Genomic DNA, 6589 nt, shown 5'->3' with positions numbered 1-6589 from the left:
CCCCTCTGCTGCCCTCTACCTTCCGCTCTCTCCTGCCCCAATTTCCTGAACTACCTATCTCCCAGAAATTCACTAATATAAGCTGTCCTGGTCCCAAAAGGACCTGGAGGAAAACCAGGAGGGCCTCTAACCACTCATTTTGATTGACTTCCCCTGTCATTGTAACTGTATGTGCTCTGTCCCTGTGAACTCCTGCCATGAGGAGGGCTGTATACCCTAAAACAGGGGTTCTCAGAGTAGGGTCCCTGGACCAGCAGTGTCAGCATCATCTGGGAACTGGTGAGAAACGCACATTCCCAGTTCCCTCCCCAGACCTACTGACTCAGAAACTCTAGAGGTGGGGACCAGAGATCTGTGGTTGAACGGGTCCCCCAGGTGATTCTGATGCCTGCTTATGTTTGAGGGCTACTGTTCTAGAGAGATCTGGACCTCAATTTTCTCACAATTAGGTCATTTTGGTGATAAAACCTATATCACATCCACAGTCCTGGATGAAACCAATTGGTTTCAAGTGATACAGTTACGATAAGGGGCTTCAGTGGTCAGTGTTGATTAGTTCTTATCTTAAGAATCCTACAGAGTTTCAGAGGAAGAACACCTTTAAACAAGACTATATGTATAAGAGCTAGTGAAAGGAAAATACTTTCAGAATCATAATTATGGGGCTTGAGTTCTCCCTGGCTCTGCCACTAACTATGGTCTTCAGTAGCTCAAACAGCTCCCGTTTCCTCATTGCAAATGGGAATAACACCACCTAAATCACGCAGCCATCATAAGAGATCAGACGGTAGCTGCGGCTACGCTTTTTAATTCGTAAAGAGCTACACAAATACAAGAAGATACTATTAATAATATAATGTTTTTTGTCTTTAACAATAGCTTTAGGGTAATTACAAAGGATTTAGACAATGAACTACTGCTGACACCAGATGTCTTTTTCTGTTCTGTACGCGCCTGGAGAAAGCAAGGGTTTTTAGTAAAGAGTTTTCTCTCTCTCTCTTTTTTTCCTTTTCTTTCCCTTTTTGGGCTCTGGCCCCACGGTATAAATAGCCTGGAGTGTAATACCACCTGCATGGAAGACGGAGTGAAAGAGCTGCTCTCATTTTGTGCTCAATCACAGAACCAGTCCCTCACCCATATTTTAAGAAAGATAAGAGGGCTGCCAGGCTTAAGTGCCTAGTAAATATGTTTCCTTTGCAGGATTACAGGACCTAGAGAAACTGAAAACCGTAGGTAGTCCTTCGTGGAATGTCGTATCTTCTTAGGCTAGGGGCAAGCGAATGAGAAGTTTGGGGGTGATTAGGAGGTTAGGACCAAAGAACCATACACGTACGGATGGGCCCCTGCCTCTAATAGTCCACCCTCCTCTGTCCACGCATACATCAGGAATGGAAATGTTTCAAGAAGTACTCACTGTTCAATAGAAAATAATGCAAGCCACATATATCATTTAAAATTTTCTAATAGTCATATTAAAAAATGTAAAAATAAACAGGTGAAATTAACTTTAAGAATGTATTTTATTTAACCCGATATATCCAAAATGTTATCGTTTCAACATGTGATCAAAGTAAAAATTACTAATGAAATGTTTTACATTCTCTTTTCTGTACCAAGTCTTAGAAATTCAGTGTGTATTTTATACTGAACAGCACATCTCAATTTGGACCAGCCACATCTCAATGTACGATAGCCACATGTGGTTAGTGTGGCTACTGTATCGGACAACGGAAGTTCAGAGAATCATCATTTTAAAATACAGACTGGGAAACAGTCTTACCGAAAAGTTGAAACCCACTCAGAGTATGTTTGAGAAGCCACTTCTGCTTGGTGTGTGCCCTTCTCCTCTCCCAGGATGCTCTTCTTCCCCTCCCTTCCCCCTCCATAGTGCACACAATCACAGATTTACACACACACCCACTCACATCCACCCATATGCGTGCACGCAGTCACACCCACTTGCACACCCACTCACAACTCACACACATACTCGTTCACCCACTCACACACACACACACACACACACACACACTGTGCTTCTGTGAGGCACAATCACTTGGGCGAACATCTCTCTTCCCTTCACATTTACAGAAGCTGTTGCTTCTGTCCATCTTGGCAGAGTGAAGCCCCTCTGTATCTTCTAAACAGTAAACGAAAAGATATGATGTACGGCTTGGATGATTGAATGCATCGTATTATACAAATTGTTCTCCTGTTCTCTTTAAGAACAACAGACTGAAAAAAAAAAACCTCCTTTTTACAGGCTTGGAACTGTTTTGATTTACCATTTTCTTGATTTTTGTTAAGGCAAAAGAGGATGAATGGAAAAAAAGATTTTGATAAATAATTAGACTACTTGCCCACCATCACGCCTGACCTTTGGATAAATAAAAGGCTTGCTTAGCTAGGCAGCCCCAGACCTCCAGCCTCCATGTGTATAAATAATGCTCATGTTTTAGAAAAATGAAAGGCTCTAGGTAGGTATGGTAGAATTAAAAGATAATTAAAACTAAGTCACCTTGTGGTTGTTGTTGGGTGCCACTGAGTTAATTTTCAACCCATATCAACCCATGTGACAGAGTAGAACTGCTCCATAGGGTTTTCTACGTTGTAATCTTAATGGAAGCAGATCACCAGGTCTTTACCTCGTGGAGCCTCTGGGTGTCTGGTTGGGTTCAAACCACCAATCTTTCAATCAGCAGCCGAGTGCTTAACAGTTGCACTACCAGTGTCCCTTTGACCACTGAAAATGTTATGAACCCTAAAAAGATTAGTACGCATTAATTTTATCAGAAAATATTTAGAAATACATATGATGCCTACAATTCATAGTGACAGGCAGTGGATTAGTAGTTACCAAGGACTGGGAGGAGAGGTTAAGGAGGAGTTATTATTTAAAGGGTACAGAGTCTCTTTTTGGGGTGACCAAAAATTTTTTAAATAGATGGTAATGGTTGCACAACATTGTGAATGCAATTAATAACACTAAGTTGTACACTTAAAAATGGTTAAAATGGCAAATTTTATGTTATATATATATATGTATTCCCACAATAAAATAAAAATTTGAAAAACACATGCTGCCTAGGTGATGTCTTTTTTGAAAATAAAAATCTTGCTTTTGATCAGCAGAATCTCTTTGGGGACAAGATGATAACCATCTTGAGTAAATTCCGTCACCATTACATCCCAGTACCTCTTCACCACAACCCTGCGTCTAGGGAAGTTCATCCTAAATCTCCCGAACAGATCTAACCAATCTGGTGAGAAGTCCCTCACCTTAAATGCACATGTGGAGTTCCTCATTAGGACCGAAACAAACAAAAAACAGTTGCCATCAAGTTGATTCTAACTCATGGTGACCCCATATGTTTCAGAGTAGAACTGCGCTCCATAGGGTTGTCATGGTTGTGATCTTTGGGAAGTAGATTGCCAGGCATTTCCACAGAGGCATCTTTGGGTGGGTTTGAACCTCCAACCTTTCATTTAGTAGCCCAGTGCTTAATTGTTTGCACCTCATCAGGACAGTGCTGGCTAATTTAGCCCTACTGATCTAACTGGATAAAATTTTATGGCACTCTGTGATGGTAAATATGTCTACTCTCATTCACAGCCTGGGAAGGCTGCAGAGCCATTATGTCTTAATTGGATAATTTCTTTTTTAGATCTCTGAACAGGGTTCCCACTTCAAAGGCACCTCAGAACAGTGCCTCTGGTGCCAGCTGGTGTGAAGACGTTGGCAACTCCAAGAGGAATGACAACCTCATTCATGGACTGAATCTTTTAGGATTTTAGAACAATTTTACTTAACTTGTTTTAAAACAGAGATGTGAGTTCATTATACCAATCTGTTTGAAGGGTAAAATATTTGTTTATAAGGTCCCTTTTGTTCTTATTTTCTCTCTTACTTCTTTTTTCTTCTTTTATGCTCACTGCACTTTTAGAGTTTCCAACAAATTTCAAAACCATATGTTTGTATACCAAATGAATTTGTTCTAGTTCATTTGCAGCTTGCAAAATGTGTTTGTATGTAGATGTAAACACACACACACAAACACACAACTTAAAGTTCAAAGGAAAGGGGTCAGTTCTTTGCGCCTGTAATTGCACCAATGAATTGACGTTATGTCATATGCTGCCACCATTGTGCAGAGGGGCAAATAAAACAAAATGAAGCAAGGCAGAGTCAGTTCAGGATGGAAGCAGCAACGTAAAATTATAAAGCACGTAATTTTTGACCAAAGCTTTACAAACCAAACCAAGACAGAAGAAAAGGAATAAAGTAACTGTTGCAAGGAGGTAAGGGAGGTAGACAGAGGTAGGAAATAGCAGTGGGTGCCGTTCCTACCACTACAGAATCTGCACGGCAAATTGCTGTGCTTTAAGGAGAAGTAGCAATCAGCACCGATTGAAATATCCCTGAATGCAGTTATAATGACTTTCCTCTTCTCCCTCTCATGTCTGGCACGATAGGCCATCATCAGAAATGTGCACCATCATTCAGGGCACACTTTCTAAAGACAGGAAGACCCAAGCATATGATCCTAAGCCTAAAAGCCCTTCAGGTGTGTGAGGGATGTACACAGGGCCAGCTTCACAGGCATGAGACCTGTGCAATCACACAGGCTCCTGCTCTGTGAGTGGCTCCATGTTTGGTTAAATGCTCTGCGGTTGTCATTTTGAAATAGAAATTCATACTAAATTTTGAACAAGGAATTGTGCATTTTCAACGTGCACTGGGCTCTATAAATTACTTGCAAGTTCTGGATGTACAAAATATAGCTAATTATATTGTGTCCAGTTGAAATATTCCATTAACTGCTCCACCAACTACGTCATCAGTAGAGGGGAAAGACATAGTAACAAATAGAACATTCTCATATTTTATGAGGTTGTCTCTACCCCTGTCATTAGCTGATTACCAAAAGAGCCATAGCCAAGGCAAGAATCTGTTTGTAGCCCTGGAGCTCAGCTTGGTGTCAAAGATTCACCAGGGATGTTCTTGATTCTTCTGTCGATTGGGGTGAGTTACATAGCATCCCATGTCATGTCAATCAAACACGACTTGATGTGACCAGATATAACATGACCTGGTGACAAGCCAGAGGAGAATTAGAGGGAAGCATCTTTGTGTTTAAAATGCCAAGGAGGCTGTGAAACAAACTCGGGAGAGCAGAGGTGATCATAAAATAATGCTGCTAAATCATAAATGATAGCTTGTGCTTCTCTTGTCCTCTTCGTCCATGGTATCAAACACCACAGACTTGATTAAGCCATGTTGTAATGTCTTTGCAGGTTTTCAATGCAACCTGCTTCCTCTCACAGTGGTGAGATGGGTCCACCGATGGCAGATAGCTGTTTAACAGAAATAGTGCACAATGCTTCACAAGGATGTTAAGAAGGCTGACACCAATGGTTAAACTATGCAAAAGGCCATCAGAAGCTTCCCTTTTGACCAGTGAGAAAGAAATTAGGAGTTCTTTAAAAAATAATAATAATAATGGAAAGCTTCACGAATTTGCATGTCATCCTTGCACAGGGGCCATGCTAATCTTCTCTGTATCGTTCTAATTTTAGTATATGTGCTGCCAAAGCAAGCACAGAAGGAGTTTTTTTTTTTTTTTAAACTGTTGCTGCTAGTGATTTGGAGTGAGGAGCAGGTGACTTGGCAGAGGGGAGGTAATGGGCTAGGATTATTTAATGGCAGATTTAAAGGTACCACCTACCACTGGGATTTGTCAGTGTTCTAATGTGATTATATAAAGGGAAAAGGACACTGAGGATGGCCATTTCTTCTAAGGAGAGATCCAGCCATCAGTGTTCCGCAGCTGTAAATGGGAGGTGTCCATTGTCAGTACCTGCAAGCTCAGATTTCAGTTTCTGCTCAATCAGCTTTGCTAAGTCAGTGGTTCTTAATTCCATTAATATATTGAAATCAGAAGACGTGCAAATGCTATGGATTTAGGGGATGGTTCCATCACCGTTGGCTTCTAGAAGGGTTAGGATGGCTCTGCCCAGTAGGCTAGGCAAACGACCCCATGGGAAGATGCTGACTGAGGCTTCACAGAGCTCAGGGACTACTGTTGTGGATTTAGGGTTTCCTAATATTGGAGCAGAGCCCTGGTGGTGCAGTGGTTAAGTGATATGGCTGCCAGCCAAGAGGCTGGCAGTTCAAGTCCACCAGCTGCTCCTTGGAAACCCTATGGGGCAGTTCCTTGGAAACCCTATGGGGCAGTTGTACTCTGTCCTATAGATCGCTGTGAGTTGGAATCGACTCGATAGCAACAGATTTTTTGTTTTTTTTGGAATATTGCAGCATCCTTGCTTGGTTCCAACAGGAGAGAAGATTGGGGTTAGCTTAACACCTGCTTTTCACTGGAACTGAAACCTCTCCAGTAACCTGAACTCACACACTGTGCTGTGTGAACACATGCAGCATGGAAGACTCTTAGAAGTAGATGTTTTAGTGCCCTATTATCTGGGTTCAAATCCCAGCTAAACCTTTCTCAAACCAGTGTAATTTTGGATGATTGATTTAACCCTTCTGTGACCCGAATTTTATCATATATTTTATATATATATATAAAAT

General features: G+C 41.4%; 1 non-coding gene across 1 annotated transcript; it reads right to left on the bottom strand.

Moving 5' to 3' along the window:
- Window positions 1-5494: 5494 nt before the first annotated feature.
- On the bottom strand, window positions 5495-5601 carry LOC111821815 (U6 spliceosomal RNA). Its single transcript, XR_002825153.1, has one exon. It is a non-coding gene; the product is annotated as a U6 spliceosomal RNA (small nuclear RNA).
- Between the last annotated feature and the right edge of the window lie 988 nt (window positions 5602-6589).

This window comes from Trichechus manatus, unplaced genomic scaffold (genome assembly GCF_000243295.1).
Source record: "Trichechus manatus latirostris isolate Lorelei unplaced genomic scaffold, TriManLat1.0 scaffold00107, whole genome shotgun sequence".
Taxonomy (NCBI): Eukaryota; Metazoa; Chordata; class Mammalia; order Sirenia; family Trichechidae; genus Trichechus; species Trichechus manatus.
Note: the sequence above shows the minus strand (reverse complement) of the source record. Positions and strands in the feature narration are given on the sequence as shown.